We start from the raw sequence: 20,496 nt of genomic DNA, 5'->3' as shown, positions 1-20,496 counted from the left end.
ATAGGGCATAAGCCTCTGCACCCAGTCCAGGAAGGGCTACGATGCGCACATTCATAAAAAATAAAAAAGGGGGAGATGTTGGGAGCCGCGGCCAGGCCCGGTCGCCTTACTTGGCGGACATGAGGCCTGTAAGAAAGAGCAAAGCCTGAGCTAGATTACCCCTCCCATCGAGTGTGCTAAGATGGCGCTTATCTCCTGCTTCCTGCTTGGTAAACAACCTGCCCTGTAAGATCTCCTGCTTCCTGCTTGGTAAACAATCCGCCCTGTAAGATCTCCTGCTTCACAACCCGCCCTGTAAGATAGTCTGCCTAGCAACAACTGATGTTAGCCAATCAGCCCGCATCGCGCGCTTTGAACTGATTGGCCACTGTAACCCTATAAAAGTGAGTGCCTCTCCCACCATGAAAAAAGAAGCAGAAGAAGCACGCAAGGAGCCGCGGAGAGCGGACCGGTAGAGGCTTCGGGACAGACTGTAGGAAGAAGCACGCAAGGAGCCGCGGAGAGCGGACCGGTAGAGGCTTTGGGACAGACTGTAGGAAGAAGCACGCAAGGAGCTGCGGAGAGTGGACCGGTAGAGGCTTCGGGACAGACTGTAGGGAGAAGCACGCAAGGAGCCGCGGGGAGCGGACCAACAGAGGCTTCGGCCGGGAGGATTCCCGGGGCAGGCTGTACGGAGAAGGAAAATAAAAGAAAAGGTTGTCCACTGCCAGACTTTGTTGTGTGTCCTTCCTGCCGGCCGGGAGTGACACCGACACTGAAGTCTTTTTTAATAGTTGTTTAGTTGATGGATTGAGGTACAGGGTATTGAACTGAGGGGCTTTCCACTGAACTACATCCCCAGCCTTTTTTTATTTGGAGTTTGAGACAGGGTTCCACAAAGTCATGAAGTCCACCAGCCTGGCCTTGAACTTGTGATTCTCATGTCACACCCTCCCATCATGTGGGGCTTCAACATTGGCCCAAAAGCCCTGGGGTCAAGCAGTCACAGACTGTAACCTCCACAACAGTGAGCCAAAATAAGCCCTTTACTTGAGGTGTGCTGTGCACCTGTAATCCCAGCACTAAGGAAGTTAAGCCTTGAGGATCACAAGTTCAGGCTCCTCTGGGAAAGTTAAATAAAAAGAAAAAGGAGTGGGGGATGTACTTCAGTGGTAGTCGCCCCTGGGTGCAATCTTCTTCTGTACACAGGAAAGGAAGAACAACAAATGGCTGTTTGAACTGTTTATACACTTAACCTTCCATCACCACCAGGGGCAGCAGCACCACCTGATTCTCCAGGATGAGAACTAGCACAACTGCCCAGGGTGGGACAGAACATTCAGGGAGATGTCAGGGAGGGGCGGGAGGCTGCGCCCCGTTCATAGCTTGAACTACCTGGAATGATTCATCCCTAGCTGAGCGCCCTTCTCTGCTCCTCCAGGGCAAAGCTGGAAGACTCAAAAATTCTTGGGATGGAGACCGGGTTTTTTCTTCAAGCTTAACAGTGATAAGCAAAGGACAGTGTAGGAGGAGACACCTTTGAAAGGATCTTAATGAGAGTTTTGGAGGTTTTAAAAGGGCTCCCTGTGAAAGCAGGAAAACAAGAGTTAAAAACTGAACTCGGATTTGGCAGTGATGGCTTGGAAGATGTACTTACATTTGCATATATGCCAGCATTGTAAGCAAATGTTTTATAGTTATTTAGAAGAGGAATCCAAGCTCTTCCGATCTGGTAACTTCCGTACTTTCTCGTTCTTCGATGCAATAGTTCATGTGCTAATTAACAGTTAGTTAAACTTTATTACTTTTACTGTGGTGTTAAAGTCCTTTGCTGTGTGCCAATCTGCACCTCTAAAATAAGTACCAGATGAAAAAAAATTAAACCACCTACTATTTCACTGTCAAATGATGCATTAAATTAAAATGATTCCTAACAATTTATCAGTTTAATATATGTATAGTAAGTGTACTATTTTCATTTCAGGTTTGCAGATGGTTTTCTATAAACTACATTTGTATCAAGTTTGTATGTGAACAATTTTTTAAAAAGCTCCACAATAAGGTACACATAGCGTGTATTTAAGAAACTGGCAACCAAATAAAGAAGAAGCGGGGGAAGCACTGGGGGGGGTGAGGAAACAAAGAAAGAGAAGGAGGAGGAGATCGGGTAAGAAGAATAAGAAGAGGAAGAAGAAGAAAAGAAAAAACTGATACTGCAGATGCTTGTGAACAATCTGAGTTAAAAATGCTTAGATTGTGAGTAACTTGTTGTGCAAGTGTTTTGCAAGACAAGCAAGCATTTCTAATAAAATTTAACTTTATAAAGGTGATGTCTTGCAATACCAGTAGTACCTGACACTGAATGTCACATGATCACAACTGAGCCAATGGTTCCCTACTCCCACACCCACACAACAAATGTAAAATCAAATTAAAAATGATTAAAGAAGTGATTTTCAAGTGTGCTGACTTTTTTTTGGCTACTGGGAATCAAACTCATGACCTCACACTTTCCAGGCAGGCACTTAACACTGCTGAGCTAAATCCCAGACCAGGGCCCCAGACCAGGGCTTTGGATTTAGCTCATGGCATAAGTGCCTACCTGGAAAGCAAGAGGTCAGAAGTTTGATCCCCACCACCAAAAAACAAACAAACAAACAAATCCCCATGCTGTTAAATGATCATATTGGTTAATCTTATTGCATATAAGATTACAAAAGAAACATTAATTCCGCTTGTATATGACTAACTCTAGTACATAGACAGAAATATGGCAAAATGGTCCCCATTTTAAATGAATTTTTTAAAGAAATTCAAGAGCATTCTAACTGATTGAAATCGAAAATGTAGTTTTTATTTCCTCTAGAAACTTCAAAATGCACTTACCCAAGAATCCACACCACTGTTTTCACTGATTGTCAGACAATGTTTCACATCACCTTTCTTGTGTCTTAGAGTTCATTCTTTCTATGAATAAAAATGAAAGAAATGACCATGTGTTACACGATCCCCTTCATTTATTTCTATACCTCCTTCACTCATTACTTCGTGACTACTACAAATGAAGTGTTACATGCTGAGCTGAGGCAGGACAGATCAAGATAAGGAGGCACGGAGGGACTGAAAACTCCATGACTACCAAAAACAGGTCCATTACTAAGTGAAAAAAGCCACGTTCACTGAATTTCTATTCCTTTTCTTTCTTGCTTTTTATTGTATTTATTTTTGGTACTGGAGATGGAACTCACAGCCTCATGCTTGCCACGCAGGCACTCATGCCACTGAGCTAAATCCCTGGCCCTTTCATTTCTATTTCTATATCAAGAGGAGGGAGAGACACTATATCATGCACCATATTCTTCTGCCTTGCTCACACTCCTTAAGCACTAATGCTGTGCAATGAAAACAATGTTCTTGACTGCATTCACCTGCACTGGATGAGACTTGTTATTTTTCCAAAACTGAGCATGTTAATTGTTGGGGCTTTTTGGCTCAGCAGAAAAACAAAGGCAGAAAAGAAAAAAGGCCTTATCAGTGGGCATGGGAGAGCTGCCAAAGAATGCAAGATCCCTCTGAGGCAGACAAAGAAGCCATGGGGCTTTGATTAGGTTTGACAGGGGATGGTGTGTGAAGAGGCGGGCAGAAAGACCTACTGACAGCTGATGGTGGAGATGCTGGCACATGCAGGAAAAGCAAAAAGGTCAACTGGAGCTCGGAGGAAGAACACAGAAATCAATATTAGAGGGACACGCTGTCATGTTAGGGTCCAGCACCAGGTTGGGCAGGCACCACGTGAGGTCTGGCAGGCTCCCCATGAGTGAAACCTATCACTAATTCAAGCGGATTTCATACCAAGAGCGGCCCGTAGGGTGATCTGGGGCTGATGCTGACCTCGCAGGGACACCTCCTCCTGTACTTCATTGTGGCCCCATCTGCCACCCAGTGTTCTTTCTTCTACTGTTCAGTTTCTTTAAGTCAAGGAATGAAACACCTAAAGGAAATAGCAAGGAAGGCTGCATCAAAAACCACGACTGTTTCCTGGTTTATTACCAATAATACCTCCACTCACAAAATTATAGAACAATAAACAAAATTACAAACCAGGCGACTTTAGTTTTATAGGAAAGTTAGAACATCTCAATATACTAGGATTATAGTAAAATAGATATACACATCTCTCATGTGCACTTATATGCACATATTTTGTGAGATACTCATTAAATTCCTTTGTTGTGAAATAATTCTAGCTTTCATTTCTTGGAAATTGCCTGATTATAGACTTTGATATTTATTCAGTGAATCAATCCTTCAATTTTATAGCCTTAAATCTTTGGTTGTCAGTCAAAACTGCCTAACGCTGCTTTTCATTATGATAGACAATGTGAAATCTGCACTTCTACAAAATTTCTACACACATTATTACAATTTTATTACCTATAGGCACACTGTTGTAACAGAAGTACAGAATTCATACACCTTCGATACCAAAAGCCCAGCAACGCACATTCCCCTCATTCTCAGACCCTGGAAATCACCATTCTACTGCCTCCTTGAAAGGTTGCTATATTTTAAGCATCTCATATAAAGAAAATTGTGTAGTATGTGTCCTTCTGTGATTGCTCTACTTCACCTTTCTGGGTTCTTCTGCAAAACAACAGAAACCAGGAGTGAAACCATCTGCGCTCCCATGTTCACAGCAACACTTTCCATAACAAACAAGATGTAGAAGCAATATAAACATTACTATTGCAATGGATAAAAACCAGGCCATACGATTCCTACAATTCAAAAGTATTCTGCCACTAAAAAGAAGGGAACTCTATCATAGGTAACAATGCAAGTACATTTCTTTCAAATTAATTTAGTAGCCATAGAACTTTGTTAGGGAAAGATGGGAAGTCCCAGATAACTTCTCTCCTGCACAAATGACAACTGGAACCAGACACAGGCAGAAAGCATGTACTGTACTTCAAAATGCTGCAAGCACGCAGTACCAGGCAAATGGGGACTGGCATCCAAAGGAGAACAACAGCCCATAATGGGCTGTTCCATGTTGAGTTTCTCCTTCTGTGTCTTCCAGCTTTGTCTAGGGAAAGTAAATTCCAGTAATCACTGAAAGAATAAATACTGGACCCCAATCCTTGTTTGTATCCAGAGAAGTGTGGACTTCTCCTCGGGGCTGGGGGTGCGTCTGAGGCTTAAAGAGTCATCCCCATCCCACTTTTGTGCGTTTTTTTCCTCACCGGTTGCAAAGTTGTCCAGCAGTCTCAAGAGAGGCAGAGGGACCTAAAGCCCCAACAGATGACCTGTGCCCACAAAGGAACAGGCAGTGACTTCTGCTGTATGAAGAGAATGAGGAAAATTGCCACTATGTTTGTACTCTATTCCTGTTGCTGATGGCCTGAGGGTTGACCTGCCCTGGGGAAGTTCTCTTCTTGTGGCAGGAAAATGTAAATGGCATTTTAAAGAGGAGAGAGCTGCAGAAAGAAATCACTGAAGTCTGTGTAAGAGCCAGCACAAGGTCTAGACTCACACTGAGCGGCTTGCACAGAATAGTTCCAAAGAAGCAAGGCAAAGGCTTTGGAAAGCGACTGAGCTATCAACCACCAGGCATCCAGTAGACCACCGGGGCTGGGGGTGGGGCACTGTGGCCTGAGCACAACCTGGACACTGCAAAGCAAATGCAGGATGCGGTCTGATCCTGCTGCCTTGACAGCTTTGCAGAACAACAGAACAAGAGAAACCATTGCTTGCCTGAGGATAGGAACCAGAGTCTCCTAAATCAACCAGCAAACTGTCCAGGGCACTATCCAAAACTAAGCAATAGTACATATAGAAAATTGAGACCATCTGACCAATCCTCAAGGGAAAGGGCAATATCCAGCCCTGAAACAACCCACTTAAAGGAAGGATCATGGAAAACACCTACCATGAAAGCAGAAAGCCTGATCAAACTGTAGACACTTTGTTAAGCAAAGGTAAAGCCATTCTGTTCTCAGCCACGGAACTCAGCTAAATCATATGATTTCATCCAACTGAAAGCCCTGGGAACGTGGTGACAACTTTGCTACACACAACTATGTTCACCACAAGATAGCCATTGTACCACAACCTTCAGCTAAAAGCTTGCAACTGTCCCCTGCAACCTGTGTTTGCCACTCTATAGAAAAGACAAGCTCTATGCAATCACCCCCTCAGACTTTGAGGATGACTCCCCTGGAGATCACTAAATTTCCTTTCTTCTCCTGAGCTCCTGGTTACTGTTGGCTCAGTTTCCCCTACAACACTAGAAACAACCATTCTCATAGACAGACAGAGAGAGAGAGAGAGAGAGAGAGAGAGAGAGAGAGAGAGAGAGAGGGAAAGGCCAATACCCTTGACATGAATGGAATATGACATCAATGGAATTCATTTAATGGAAATAAATAAGCTTCCATCAGAAAAAGAACAAGAGTCCAAGACTCTGTGGGGCATTAAAATGCCAATCTAAAAGCAAAGAGAAAGAAAAAAGAACAAAACAGTTAAGAGTCTCAGAGACATGCAAAGCAACATAAAACATTTTAACATTTTACCATCCTCGTGGGTAAAGGAGGAGTTGAGGAACAAGAGAGATACAGGATAAAGTAGGAGATAGGTCACAATTCATGGAAAACACATCTAAGATGCTGGGAAAAGTCTCACCCAAGACACGCTCAACTCAATACACAAGCATAAAGACAATTCTGCAAAATACTCAGAGAAAATAACAGGACCAATACAAGGAAATGTCAATTTAAAACTTCCCATGGAAAACACACCAGCCACAAGAGACTGAGAGAACACCTTGCAGGGCCGAAAGAAAAGGTCCCCCCAGGCACTGTGTGCCTGTGATGTAAGTTCTGGGGCCCAAATGAATATAAACAGGAAGGTTAGAGAAGGGGAGAAAAACGCAAGAGATTCTGTTACTAGAAGGCTTGCTACAGAAACACACGAAGGGATTTTCTTCAGGTTGAGGGTAAAAGGCAGGAACAGGCAGGGTGTAACTTCAGGAATCCAAGAGGAGGAAAGGAATGCTGCCTGTTTGGATATCTGATGCTGGTTACTCTCCTCTTCAGTTCACACACAGGGCAAGAGCAGGAAGATGCAAAAGCCTGATGCCAAAGCTTTCAAGTGTCCCAGGCGGGGCTCAGGCAGGAACCCTGCTCCCCTAGTCCCTCCTCCTAGGATCAGGGCCCACAGGTGACAGCCCCAGGGCTCTGCCTCAGGGCCCTCAAGGGACTGCAGCAGCTCATTTCCCCTTAGCTGTCCCCCTCAGCCCGGGTAGGAGGGCGGGAAACCTGCAGCCTGTTTGCAAGCAATGGCAATCCCTCAGGGTCGCGGGCTCCTGTCCCCATCTTGCTGCAGAGAGGCAGAGGGACCGCCCTCCCGGGAAAGTTACAAAATGTTGCAAACGCGCCGCGCGGCTTTTGACCGTTTGTGCACGCGGGCACGCGGGCCTTAGCACCCGCCTGCGGGGCGGTTTTTGGTCTCGAGCTGCGAAGCCGCGTCCTGGCAACAAAGCATTGCGGTTCAGGCCACAGAGCAGTTGGCTGCTCCAAGCAGTGCGCTCTGCCAAGGTCTGGGATAGAAGTATCCCCCGTTCCCCAATAGTTCCGGGGAGCAGTGCGGCGGGGCTAGCTTTGCCCCGCAGCCCTGCTCCCTGCCCGCGGGGGCAGGAACTTGCCCCAAGGGCCCACCTTTGTGGGCCCCTCTCGGCACCTGCCCAGAGCCCTGGGTGGGCGCATCCCGCTTAGCCAGTGTGCCCGCGGATCCGGTCCTGACGTCTGGCATCAGGCATCAGGCATCCCGGGCTTGACCTCAGTGCTCTGGGCAAGAGTGCCCGGAGCACTGTTCCCCTACCTGCAGGCCCTTTTGGCCCTTGAGGCCCTTGAGGCCCTTGCGGCCCTTGGGGCCCATGGGCCAACAGGTAGGCTCTCTTCTGGGGAGGCCAGTGCTTCCCGCAGACGATTTTCAGACACACCGCAGCAGCAGCCGTAGGTCCTCCCGCAGGGACTGCTCGGGCATTTGGCTCTTGAGGCAGGAGGCTCAGCAGAGGAGGGCCGCCCAGGAGGCTGCGAGGCCCCCGTCCGCCTTCAGGCCCGTGGTAGGCCGGCGAGGCCAGGTGCCTTATGTCCCCAGGCCTGGGCCTCTGAGCACAGACCACCGCAGGCAGAGGGCCAGAGCTCCAGCTGCCCCCTCCCCCCAGCCCTCCTGTGTGAGATCCACCAAGCGAAATGCCATCAGCAGCTCCTACAGCTCCACAGGGGGGCTGCCAGGACAGCGCAGGAGGGCTGCAGCCCACTCGCACCCCAGGCCGCCCCCGGGCTCCGCCAAAGATCTGAAGGCGGCCAGGCAGGACAGCCTCCAGCAACCGTGTTCGGCCCCCCAAGTTCCCCGCAAGACCGGGAACCAGGTGGTGGCAGACACACCATCCAGACATGAAGAAACCAGAAAGGAACACGAGATGACACCAGAGGGTGCTGGCCTAGGAAGAAGAAAGATCCCTCTCCTGCGGCGTCGCCAAGGGCCACCCCTCAGGCTGCCACCACCTCTGGAACTGAGCTATAAGATCACCGCGGAGCACATAGGTCAGGAGAAGGAGGCAGCATTCCAGCTTGTGAATGCCAGGCTGATGGGTAAGTTGCAGGCCCTAGACATCAGCAGCACCACACAGCCTGTCTGCCCTCCTCCCCTGCCTGCCACAGGTACTGCTCCTGAACCCTTGATCTCTGCGGGGGAGAGTAACCACAGAAAGCAGCAGGACTCCACCCTCACCAGTAGCCCTCAGCCTTCCTGCTCTGCTTCCCAGCCTCTGCCAGGTACTGATCCACCCATGATCCCTGCAGGGAAAGGTAAGAACAGAAAGAGGGCCCTAAGAACAGAAAGGGCCCCTAAGATCTTTGATGTCACAGAGCCTTCCTGCTCTGCTCCCCTGGCTGTCCCAGGGACAGCTCCTCCACACACCATTCCCACAGGGAAGGGTAAGAACAAAAGGGAGAAGGTCCCTGAGGTCTTTGACCCCACATGGCTTTTCTGCTCTGCTCCCCTGGCTACTCCAGGGACAGCTCCTCCAGACACCATTCCCACAGGGAAGGGTAAGAAGAAAAGGGAGAAGGCCCCTGAGGTCTTGGACCCCACACAGCTTTTCTGCTCTGCTCCCCTGGCTACTCCAGGGACTGCTCCTCCAGACACTATTCCAACAGGGAAGGGTAAGAAGAAAAGGGAGAAGGCCCCTGAGGTCTTTGACCACACACGGCTTTTCTGCCCTGCTCCCCTGGCTACTCCAGGGACAGCTCCTCCAGACACCATTCCCACAGGGAAGGGTAAGAACAAAAGGGAGAAGGCCCCTGAGGTCTTTGACCACACACGGCTTTTCTGCTCTGGTCCCCTGGCTACTCCAGGGACTGCTCCTCCAGATACCATTCCAACAGGGAAGGTTAAGAACAAAAGGGAGAAGGCCCCTGAGGTCTTTGACCACACACGGCTTTTCTGCTCTGGTCCCCTGGCTACTCCAGGGACAGCTCCTCCAGATACCATTCCAACAGGGAAGGGTAAGAAGAAAAGGGAGAAGGCCCCTGAGGTCTTGGACCCCACACAGCTTTTCTGCTCTGGTTCCCTGGCTACTCCAGGGACAGCTCCTCCAGACACCATTCCAACAGGGAAGAGAAAGAACAAAAGGGAGAAGGCCCCTGAGGTCTTGGACCCCACACAGCTTTTCTGCTCTGGTTCCCTGGCTACTCCAGGGACAGCTCCTCCAGACACCATTCCAACAGGGAAGGGAAAGAACAAAAGGGAGAAGGCCCCTGAGGTCTTGGACCCCACACAGCTTTTCTGCTCTGCTCCCCTGGCTGCCCCAGGGACAGCTCCTCCAGACACCATTCCAACAGGGAAGGGTAAGAAGAAAAGGGAGAAGGCCCCTGAGGTCTTTGATCCCACAGAGCCTTCCTGCTCTGCTCCCCTGGCTGCCCCAGGGACTGCTCCTCCAGACACCATTCCAGCAGGGAAAGGTAAGAACAGAAAGAAGGCCCCCAAAGAGAAGACAAGCAGGGAACCTTTAAGCTCTGCTCCCCTGGCTGCCCCAGGGACTGCTCCTCCAGTCACCATTTCAGCAGGGAAAGGTAAGAACAGAAAGAAGGCCCCCAAAGATAACAAATGCATGGAGCCTTTGGGCTCTGCTCCCATGGCTGCCCCAGGGACTGGACCTCCATCCACTGTGCCTGCAGGGAAGAGTAAGAACAGAAAGGAGAAGCCCTTCCTGGGCTCTGGGAACCCACTGACATCTCCAGCCACAGCTACAGCCTCTGCTGTACACACAGACACTAACAGAACAGAGCTTCCAATGGACATCACACCTCCACCTGATCCTCTCCTTTCTGGGCCTCTGGCCCGTGACACCAGTGGCAGCTCCCTCTCTTCTGCACAGCCAACTGTGACACTGCCCCTTGGCAGCACAGCCATAGCCATGGGCTCTGGTCCCCAGGTGGTGCCCAGCTTTGGGCTGTCCTCTATATACGTCACACCCCCACACAATGCTCCTCTTCCGGGGCCTCCCACTGGCACCAGTGGGAACTCCTTCCCATCTCCACAGATGACTGTGGCATCGCCCAGTGGCAGTACAGCCACAGCCATGGGCTCTGGTCCCCACATGGTGCCCAGCTTTGGGCCGTCCTCTATATACGTCACACCCCCACACAATGCTCCTCTCCCAGGGCCTCCCACTGGCACCAGTGGGAACTTCTTCCCATTTCCACAGATGACTGTGGCACCGCCCAGTGGCAGTACAGCCATAGCCATGGGCTCTGGTCCCCACATGGTGCCCAGCTTTGGGCCGTCCTCTATATACGTCACACCTCCCAACAATGCTCTTCTTCTGGGGCCTCCCACTGGCACCAGTGGTAACTTCTTTCCATCTACACAGATGATTGTGGCACCGCCCAGTGGCAGTACAGCCATAGCCATGGGCTCTGGTCCCCACATGGTGCCCAGCTTTGGGCTGTCCTCTATATACGTCATACCTCCCAACAATGCTCTTCTTCTGGGGCCTCCCACTGGCACCAGTGGGAACTTCTTCCCATCTACACAGATTAGTGTGGCACCGCCCAGTGGCAGTACAGCCATAGCCATGGGCTCTGGTCCCCAAGTGGTGCCCAGCTTTGGGCCATCCTCCATATATGTCATACCTCCACACAATGCTCCTCTTCCGGGGCCTCCCACGGGCACCAGTGGGAACTTCTTCCCATCTGCACAGATTAGTGTGGCACCGCCCAGTGGCAGCATAGCCACAGGCACATCCTCTGCTCCCCAGACAGGGACTGACACCGGAGTAGAACCTATGGATACCACACCTCCAGCTGATCCTCTTCCCAGGGGGGCTCCTCCTGGCACCAGTGGGAACTCCTTTCCATCTGTACAGATGTCTATGGCACCACCCAGGGGCAGCACAGCCACAGGCACGTCCTCTGCTCCCCAGACAGGGACTGACACCGGAGTAGAACCTATGGATACCACACCTCCACCTGATCCTCTTTCCCAGGGGGGTCCGGCTGGCACCAGTGGGAACTCCTTTCCATATGTACAGATGTCTATGGTACCACCCAGGGGCAGCATAGCCACAGGCACATCCTCTGCTCTGCAGACAGGGACTGACACTGGTGTAGAACCAATGGATACCACACCTCCACCTGATCCTCTTCCCCAGGGTGCACCCACTGGCACCAGTGAGAACTCCTTTTCATCTGCACAGATGACTATGGCACCACCGAGTGGCAGTACAGCCACAGGCACATCCTCTGCTCCCCAGTCAGGGACTGACACTGGTGTAGAGCCTATGGATACCACACCCCCACCTGATCCTCTTTACCAGGGGGCTCCCGCTGGCACCAGTGGGAACTCCTTCCCATCTGCACAGATGACTGTGGCACCGCCCAGTGGCAGCACAGCCATAGCCATGGGATCTGGTCCCCAAGTGGGGCCCAGCTTTGGGCCGACCTCTGCATATGTGGCAGCCCCACACAATTCTCTTTTTCCGGCGCCTCCCCCTGGCACCAGTGGGATCTCCTTCCCATCTGCACAGCTGAATGTGGCACGGACCAGGGGCAGAAAGATCACAGCCTCTTCCTGGCTAGGAGAGAGCTTGAGCCTTGGTGCGCCCCCACATAAACGGCGCTCTTAGTGTTCCTCTAGCACCCTGCCCACCCTGGGGGCCGCTGATGGGCAGCAGCACGGAGCAGCCACCTCTACCCATGGTCTCCGTTTCTGGGCCCTGGCAGCTCCAGCTCTACGCCTAGCCCCACCCCCTGTTTCAGGTCAGCCAGCCTCCTGTAGCCCAGCACAGGCAGCCTTTGGCGATCCTGACTCACAAACACGACCTCAGGCATCTTGGACAGCTACCAGGCAGCTTCTAATGTCACCCGTGTCTTTTCCCTTCTGGAACTTCAATCGCAGCTGCCTCTGCCACAGCCACCTACATGCCCAGTGCTCTGACCCAAGTCTGGCACAGCAGATGGCCTTTCTCCAAGGTAAAGCTCAGCCCTTATCCAAGGTAAAGCCTGGCTAGAGCTCAGGCTTAGTGATGGTGACAGCTTCCGGTTCAACAAGGGGCCAAACCAAGGGAAGATATGGGTGCACCCAGAACTTATAACCACAGTTAGGGCACTGAGCATGTCTTCAATGTGAGGAGACAGGACCATGGGGAACCAGGGATGTGAGAAGCAAGACTGTCTCAAACCACTCACCCAAGCCGGCCTCTAACCTTGGCCTTCCTGCTTCTCAAGGGGGCAACAGTAGGAGGAAGCTGGCCTTCAAGGCCTCTGCACACACTGCTGCTCAGTGAGCCACCAAATCAATACCACAAAAACTCGTGAGTCCATATTGATATAATTAAAATTATAGAATAAATTGACAAAGTAGGGAAAAGAGATGTAGATATTATATATATATATATATATATATATATATATATATATATATATTTTTTTTTTTTTGTCTTTTTTCTTTTTTATCGGTACCGAGGATCGAGCTCATGACTGCCTGCTTACAGGGCAGGCGTTTATGCCACTGAGCTAAATCCCCAGCGAGATGTAGATATTATAAACAAGCTATGTACAAATATCTGAGTTTCCTCCAAATGCTAATGCCCAGACAAACCAGCACTGGCTGTCTCCATCCTCACCAGGGAACGGCAGCTACTAGGATCCAGCCACCTCTGACTATGTGATTCATCCCAGGGAACACTCCTCACCTCTGAGGCACAAGTCAAGAAAGCACAGTCTAGTGGCACAAGGAAACACGCAGACTTTCCTCTGCAGTTCAGACTTGCCAAGTACAAAGTCATGCCTGGGCTCCTGGGCTCCTGGGCTCCTGGGCTCCTGGGCTCCTGGTCTCCTAGGCTCCTGGGCTCCTGGGCTCCTGGGCTCCTGGTCTCCTGGGCTCCTGGGTTTCTGCGCTCCTGGGTTTCAGGGCTTCTGGGCTCCTGTCAGTGTCAGCGTCAGTGATGGTAGGAGCCCAGGAGCCCAGGAGCCCAGGAGCCCAGGAGCCCAGGAGCCCAGGAGCCCAGGAGCCCAGGAGCCCAGGAGCCCAGGAGCCCAGGAGCCCAGGAGCCCAGGAGCCCAGGAGCCCAGGAGCCCAGGAGCCCAGGAGCCCAGGAGCCCAGGAGCCCAGGAGCCCAGGAGCCCAGGAGCCCAGGAGCCCAGGAGCCCAGGAGCCCAGGAGCCCAGGAGCCCAGGAGCCCAGGAGCCCAGGAGCCCAGGAGCCCAGGAGCCCAGGAGCCCAGGAGCCCAGGAGCCCAGGAGCCCAGGAGCCCAGGAGCCCAGGAGCCCAGGAGCCCAGGAGCCCAGGAGCCCAGGAGCCCAGGAGCCCAGGAGCCCAGGAGCCCAGGAGCCCAGGAGCCCAGGAGCCCAGGAGCCCAGGAGCCCAGGAGCCCAGGAGCCCAGGAGCCCAGGAGCCCAGGAGCCCAGGAGCCCAGGAGCCCAGGAGCCCAGGAGCCCAGGAGCCCAGGAGCCCAGGAGCCCAGGAGCCCAGGAGCCCAGGAGCCCAGGAGCCCAGGAGCCCAGGAGCCCAGGAGCCCAGGAGCCCAGGAGCCCAGGAGCCCAGGAGCCCAGGAGCCCAGGAGCCCAGGAGCCCAGGAGCCCAGGAGCCCAGGAGCCCAGGAGCCCAGGAGCCCAGGAGCCCAGGAGCCCAGGAGCCCAGGAGCCCAGGAGCCCAGGAGCCCAGGAGCCCAGGAGCCCAGGAGCCCAGGAGCCCAGGAGCCCAGGAGCCCAGGAGCCCAGGAGCCCAGGAGCCCAGGAGCCCAGGAGCCCAGGAGCCCAGGAGCCCAGGAGCCCAGGAGCCCAGGAGCCCAGGAGCCCAGGAGCCCAGGAGCCCAGGAGCCCAGGAGCCCAGGAGCCCAGGAGCCCAGGAGCCCAGGAGCCCAGGAGCCCAGGAGCCCAGGAGCCCAGGAGCCCAGGAGCCCAGGAGCCCAGGAGCCCAGGAGCCCAGCCTTTCTAGGTGTGTTACTTAGTTTCAGCAGAGTTCTTTTGTTTTCCTCTGGTTCCTTGGTTAGAAACATCTCCTGTCATTCCACCTGCCTAGAGAAGATACTTCCTGTCAAGTCAAAGCTTTCCAACACTGTGGAACTTCTGGGTACTGCACCCCAGGTTCATCCCCTGTGGTCAGAGTAGCTACTTTGTATGACTTGGGATTTTCACAATATCCTGATCATAACCTCACATATGGGACTTAGGGAATGTTTCATGTAAAATTGGGACAAACGCCCTGTGTTAGGGCTCCTGAATGGTGCACAGTAGATATCTCTGAGGTCTAACCACTTTAGAGTTTTATTCCAGTTTTTATTATTTTTTTTTTTTGCTCTGCTTGCTGCTTAATATATTTATGACTGAATTTTTGGGATTGAATTCTCCTACTAGAATTGTTCATTGGTGTGTTCTTCAGTATTTTCTGTCCTTCCACTTTCCACTTATTCCTAGTTTAGACTCTAAACTGCACAGTGACAGCACAGAGTTGGATCCTACTTTGTTACCATTCTTCAGTCTCTCACTTGGACTTTCATATTTTATTCCATTGATTTTTATTTACTGTGACCTTTGTTTCTCACATCTTATGTCTTTATTAGTTTTGCTCATTTCCTCCATTATTGTCCCTGTCTTAATTTTTTTTTCTTGTTTTGTTTTGTTTTGTTTTGTTTTGTGGTCTATCACTTTGGTTCCCTTCTCAATTCCTTTTCTGTTTAATTTTAGAAATGTGTATTGGTTACCCTATTAAGTTTTTTCTAATATAGCAAATGTGTAGGATACTGATGATGTTATACAGAAGTGATATCCACTGGCTCAGTTTGCAAGGTTCTGGTCCAGGATTCATTACACTGTTGTTCTTACTGCTTTGGCCCTTGGAAAACAGCACAGCATGGTGGGCCTACGTGGCAGAGAGAAACCACCCCACACAGGGAAAGAAGTCAAAATCTCTCACTAGGCCACACCTCTTCAAGGTTTACCCCTCCCCCTGGCACGGCCCTGGGGGTGACCTTTAGCCTTTAGCACGCCGGCCTTTAGCCTGCCAAGTTTAACAGTGAAGGTGAAGGTGCCAGTGAAATCTGAACTCTATTATAACAAGGTAGTTTAAATTAATACAAAGTAAGGTCTGATGTTTGGCATAGAGAATTTGAATATAAGCGTTCTGTTTTGGTTGCCAGCTAGGAGACAAATGCGATGGCCTGCTTGTGTGATGTATCTTTGCAACATGTGAGCAAGGAATGGGCATGCACTGGACAGGAGAAGGGCAGGCCTGGCCTGTGGTGGAAGCATCAGTAACTGAGGTGCCCACAGGACATGCAGTGACCTGGCGTGAGCAGAGGCGGTAGCTCAGGCTGAGCACTGTGTTACCTCGTGGTCTTCTTAGCTTGAGAGTTGAGGTTAGTGGCACAGACACTTCAGGACAGCCTCTTCCCTTCCCTGTCTCATCCGAGGGGATGGGGCCTAAAAGTACCCTAAGTCTACACAAGGGTAACTGCTAACCCTGGCAGCCAGGCTCTGCAACTCCTGCAAAACATGATTTGGTTGATAAGCCTGCTCTTTCCTCAGGAGGACCAGCGAAAAGATCTTTAAGAATGAAAGCACAGGTGCCGCTCAGGTCCTGGACAGGTTGGAAGCAAAATACAGACACCTTTTAAAGAAGTAATGCGTGTTTTTGATACATAATGATTGAGTCCATCATGGGTCGATGGTACCTGTGCGGGACACATCTTGATTCTCTTTGCCTCCATGCTCCTCTCGCCTTCCCCTCCCTGCGTTTATTGGCCCTCTTCTCATTTGCAAAGGTCTCTATTCCTGTTTCCTGTCATGTATCTTTTGTTTTGCTCTTTAATTGATGTATACTTTGGGTTTCTTTCTTTCTCAGGGACGTGTCTATTCCTGTCAGTTGCCCAGATTTGATCTTTGATTTTGGGAGATCTAATTTCTTTCTTGGTTTACATATACCAGATATGGGTCATCTATTGGAAACATCGGTGGCAGAATATTTTTGCCATCCTGTAGGCTATCTCAGCACTCTGTTGTTTGTTTGGGTGTGAAGAAGCTTTTTAATTTGATGTGATCCCATTTGTGAATTCTTGATGTTATTTCTCATGTCATTAGGTTCTGTTCATCAAGTCCTTGCCTACAACCCTGACCTCAAGAGTTGTACATATTTTGTCCTCCAGCATGTTAAGTGATTCTGCTTTAATAGTTATGTACCTGATGTGTTTTGATTATAGTTTAGTGCCTAGTGACATACACAAGTCTATGCTCAATGTTCTGCACATGGACAGCCAGTTTTCCTAGAATCATTTGCTAAAGACTCTATCTTCCTTCAGAATGTTTTTGGTCCCTTTGTCAAACATCAGATGGCTGAAGGTGTCTGGAGTTGTTTTTTATTTTTGTTTGTGTTTGTGTGTGTTTGTTTTTTTGAGACAGGCTCTCACTATGCAGTTCATCCTGGCCTTGACCTGACTATGTAGGCCAGGCTGGCCTCGAACTTGTGGGGATCCTCCTGCTTCCTGAGTGCCAAGGCCCTCTGTGGTCATTTCTACATTTTTTTATTCTGTTCCAATGATTCACAGATCTGTTCTAATGCCACTACCATGCTCTTTCTATCCATGTAGCTTTGTAATATACCTTGAAATCTGGCATGCTGAGGTCTCTTGCTTTGGTCTTTGTTGCCCAGGATTTTCTATTCTAGGTGTCTTCTGATTCCACATGGCTTTGAGGATTGTTTTCTCTAGTGCTGTGAGGAGTTCTGTTGGTATTTTCATTGAGGTTGCATTAAATGGTTGTATGTACGGCCATTTTGATGACATCACCCCTGCTTACCCAGGAGTGGGATATCTGTCCATTTCCTGGTGTCCCCTTCGATCCCTTTTGTTCAGAGTACTATATTTTTCATGGTAGAGGTCTTTCATTTCCTTGGTTAGGTCAGTCCTAAGTATTTAGGTTTTCTTTATGTTATTGTGAATACAGGATTGTTTTCCTAATTCATTTATCAATTGGTTCATTACCGGTCTACAAGAACACTACTGACTTTTTATATTTTCCTGCTATATTTTGACTTTGCTTGGAGACTTTTGGTGGAACTTTTCCTCATTGTTGCTCTCTATTTAGTATGATTCTGGCTGTTGGCTTGTCCTCATGGCTTTTATCAGATTGAGATAATGTCCTTTTATAGCTATTTTCTTCAGCATTTTTAATATGAATGGGAGGATTTTGCCAAAGGTTTTTCCGCATCTATTGAGATGATTGTGTGATGTTTTTCCTGATATCTCTTTATGTAGTGTATTACATTTATTGATTTGCATAGGTCAAAACATCCTTCTATCCGTGGGATGCAAACTTGATTAAGGTATGTGATCATTTGGATAATTACACACCAGGTTTCCTGGATCTTTCTGAGGAATTTTGTATCTATATTCATTAAAGAGATTGGCCTGTAGTTTTCGTTTTGTAGTTGCTGTGTGGAGGTTTATCTTGTTTTGTATCAGAATAATGGCAGCTTCTAGGAATGAATGTTTAAAAATTTTTTAGAAATTTAAAGATGGTAAAATAAAACAGAACAAAGCAGATCAGAAGAAAACAATCTAAGTGGCACAGATTTCAAAGCAAAGCAACAGGACATCACCAGTGGGCTACCATAATGTCTGTAGCTTTCTTCTAAATAGGTTTCTATATTTCACACACAATGAATTCATACAAAATGAAATAGTATAAAACGGATCCCAACATAATAATGAAGGCCTTATAGGCCTTCAAACCAGACAATAGGAAAATCAACAATGGCTGCCATAATGTCTCTTCTTCTCTTCAAAATAGCTGTCATACCGTCATGTATGTTGACATTAAATAGTACAAAATGGACTAAAGCCACTCTGAACAAAGAATAAAAGCATTACTGGATTTCAGAGCATAAAGATCGGGAATCAGCAATGGAAACCATAATGTCTCTTTTTCTTCAACGTAGCTGTTTATTTCGTCACACGTAATACAATCGATGCTCATGAACTGTTATGGAGAAGTTCTGGGCATGTATAAGCCTTTACATATACACCTATCTTTCTACATGAAAGGGAAAAGCAAAACAACAAAATACTAGAAAACAAGAAACAAAAAAGACAACAATAGCAAAATACCTAAAACAATGATGACATAGTCCTTCAAAACAAGGTGGTAGGAACAGAACTATCTTACATAGTGATCTTCAAAAGAGTTCCTCAGATCACCAGACATAAACAACCAAAATTGATCCAGTCCTATGAATGTTAACTGTTTTGTCCCAAGAACTAATAGAACTTGCAGCACAATCATCTTAGTTATCTTAAGTGGGTTTATACAAATTTATGTATATTGTGTTTTTCTTTCCTTTTTTTTTTTCTCGTTTTCCCTGAGATGATACAGTTTTCCTTTTTGAGCCGGTTCTTAACCTTTCACAGGATTTGTTGAGGATTTTGTACCTTACTGTTTCTCACACTAGGGAGACAATATAGTATTTATATATGTGATTTTGATTTATTTCACTTATGAGTATGGTCTCCAGTTGCATCCATTTACTGATACAAATCTGAACGTGATCATTCTTTACAGCTGCGTAGGATTCTACTGTTAAAAATGTATCTCATCTTTTTATCTATTGCTCAGTTGATGGGCATTTTGGTTGTTTCCAAGATCTGGCTATTACAAATTGTGCTGCTATGAACATGGGTGCAAATATATCACTGTGATATCATGTTTTCAGTTCTTCTTCAATATGCCCAGAAGTGGAATAGCTGGTTCAAATGGGACTTCCAATCCCAGCTTTTGGAGAAACTTCCAATCTGGCCTCCACAGAGGTGCACCAGTCTACACTCCCACCAACAGTGTAGGAGAGTTCCTTTTCCTCACAGCCTCTCCAGGATTTGTTGCTGGTAATTTTCTTGATCCTTGCCATTCTTTCTGAGTGAGATGGGCTCTCAGTGTGGTTTTAATTTGTATTTCTCTAATGACCAATGATGCTGAACATTTCTTCATGTCTATTTGCCATGTGTATTTCTTCATCTGAGAAGTGTGTATTCATCTCAGATGCCCATTTTTGGATTGGGCCTTTGTATTTTGGGGGTCTGATTTTTAAATTCCTTATGCTCTAGACAGAAGTCCTTTGTCTGAGGGACAGTTGACTAAGATTTTTTTTAACATTCATGAGTTCTTTTTTACTTTGAGATTTCTTTTGACATGCAAAAACCTTTTAATAAGATGAGATCTCAGTTATGGATTCTGGAAGTACTTCCCATGCTGTTTGATTTTTGTTCATGAATTCTCTTCACTACCTTCAAGATTTATACCTCATCTGTCTTCTAGCAGATTTAGTGTTTCTCTTTTAATATTTAGATCTTTGATCCATTTTGACTGTAGTTTAGTACATGGTGATAGGCAAGGGTCTAGTTTTACTTTAAAGCATACGGAGAGCCAGTTTTTCTAGCATCAGTTATTAAAGAGGATGTCTTTGTTCCAGTGAACGTGTTTGGTCCCTTGTCAAAGGTAAGGTGTGTCTGAGTGTGTTTGTAGTTGTAGATGTCTCTTCTAATCTATTCCGTTGATCTTCAGGTCTATTTTTATTGAAGTACCATGCTGACTTTATGATAGCAGCTTTGTAATGTAACTTCAAGTCAGGGACTATGACCCCTTCTGCCTTGCCTTTGTTACCCATAATTACCTTTGCTATTCTAGGTCTTTTCTGGTTCTACATGAATTTTAAGAATGATTTCTGTAGACCTGTGAGATGTGCTAGTAGCATTTTGAATGGGATTGCATTAAATCTGTATAACAATTTTGGGAGAACAGCCATTTTTACATTGTTTGTTCTAGCTATCCATGAACAAGGAATGTCTTTCCCGTTTCTCAGATCCTTTTCAGTTTCTTTTATCGGAGTATTATACTTTCCCCTCAATAAGTATTTTTCTTCTTTGTTAGGTTGATTGCTAAGTATTTCATTTGTTTGGAAGTTATT

At 48.2% G+C, this 20,496-nt stretch overlaps 1 protein-coding gene and 1 long non-coding RNA gene across 2 annotated transcripts in view; one reads left to right on the top strand and one right to left on the bottom strand.

Moving 5' to 3' along the window:
* The first annotated feature begins 1,703 nt into the window (after positions 1-1,703).
* The window catches only part of LOC134478114 (endogenous retrovirus group K member 5 Gag polyprotein-like), a 67,063-nt gene continuing 48,270 nt past the window's right edge, over positions 1,704-20,496 (top strand). The window contains exon 1 of the mRNA XM_063258289.1: positions 1,704-1,711. The gene's annotated coding sequence lies outside the window, so the exon portion shown is untranslated. The remainder of the gene's footprint in view (positions 1,712-20,496) is intronic.
* Positions 2,716-6,268, bottom strand: LOC134478115 (uncharacterized). Its single transcript, XR_010050537.1, has 4 exons — positions 5,223-6,268; positions 4,610-4,681; positions 3,832-3,970; positions 2,716-2,946 (listed from the first exon to the last, which is right to left on the bottom strand). It is a non-coding gene; the product is annotated as an uncharacterized LOC134478115 (long non-coding RNA).

This window comes from Cavia porcellus, unplaced genomic scaffold (assembly GCF_034190915.1).
Source record: "Cavia porcellus strain 051 isolate PalLab524CR breed Dunkin Hartley unplaced genomic scaffold, mCavPor4.1 scaffold_11, whole genome shotgun sequence".
NCBI lineage: Eukaryota > Metazoa > Chordata > Mammalia > Rodentia > Caviidae > Cavia > Cavia porcellus.
The sequence above is the reverse complement of the archived record's forward strand: the minus strand, read 5'-3'. Positions and strand labels throughout refer to the sequence as shown.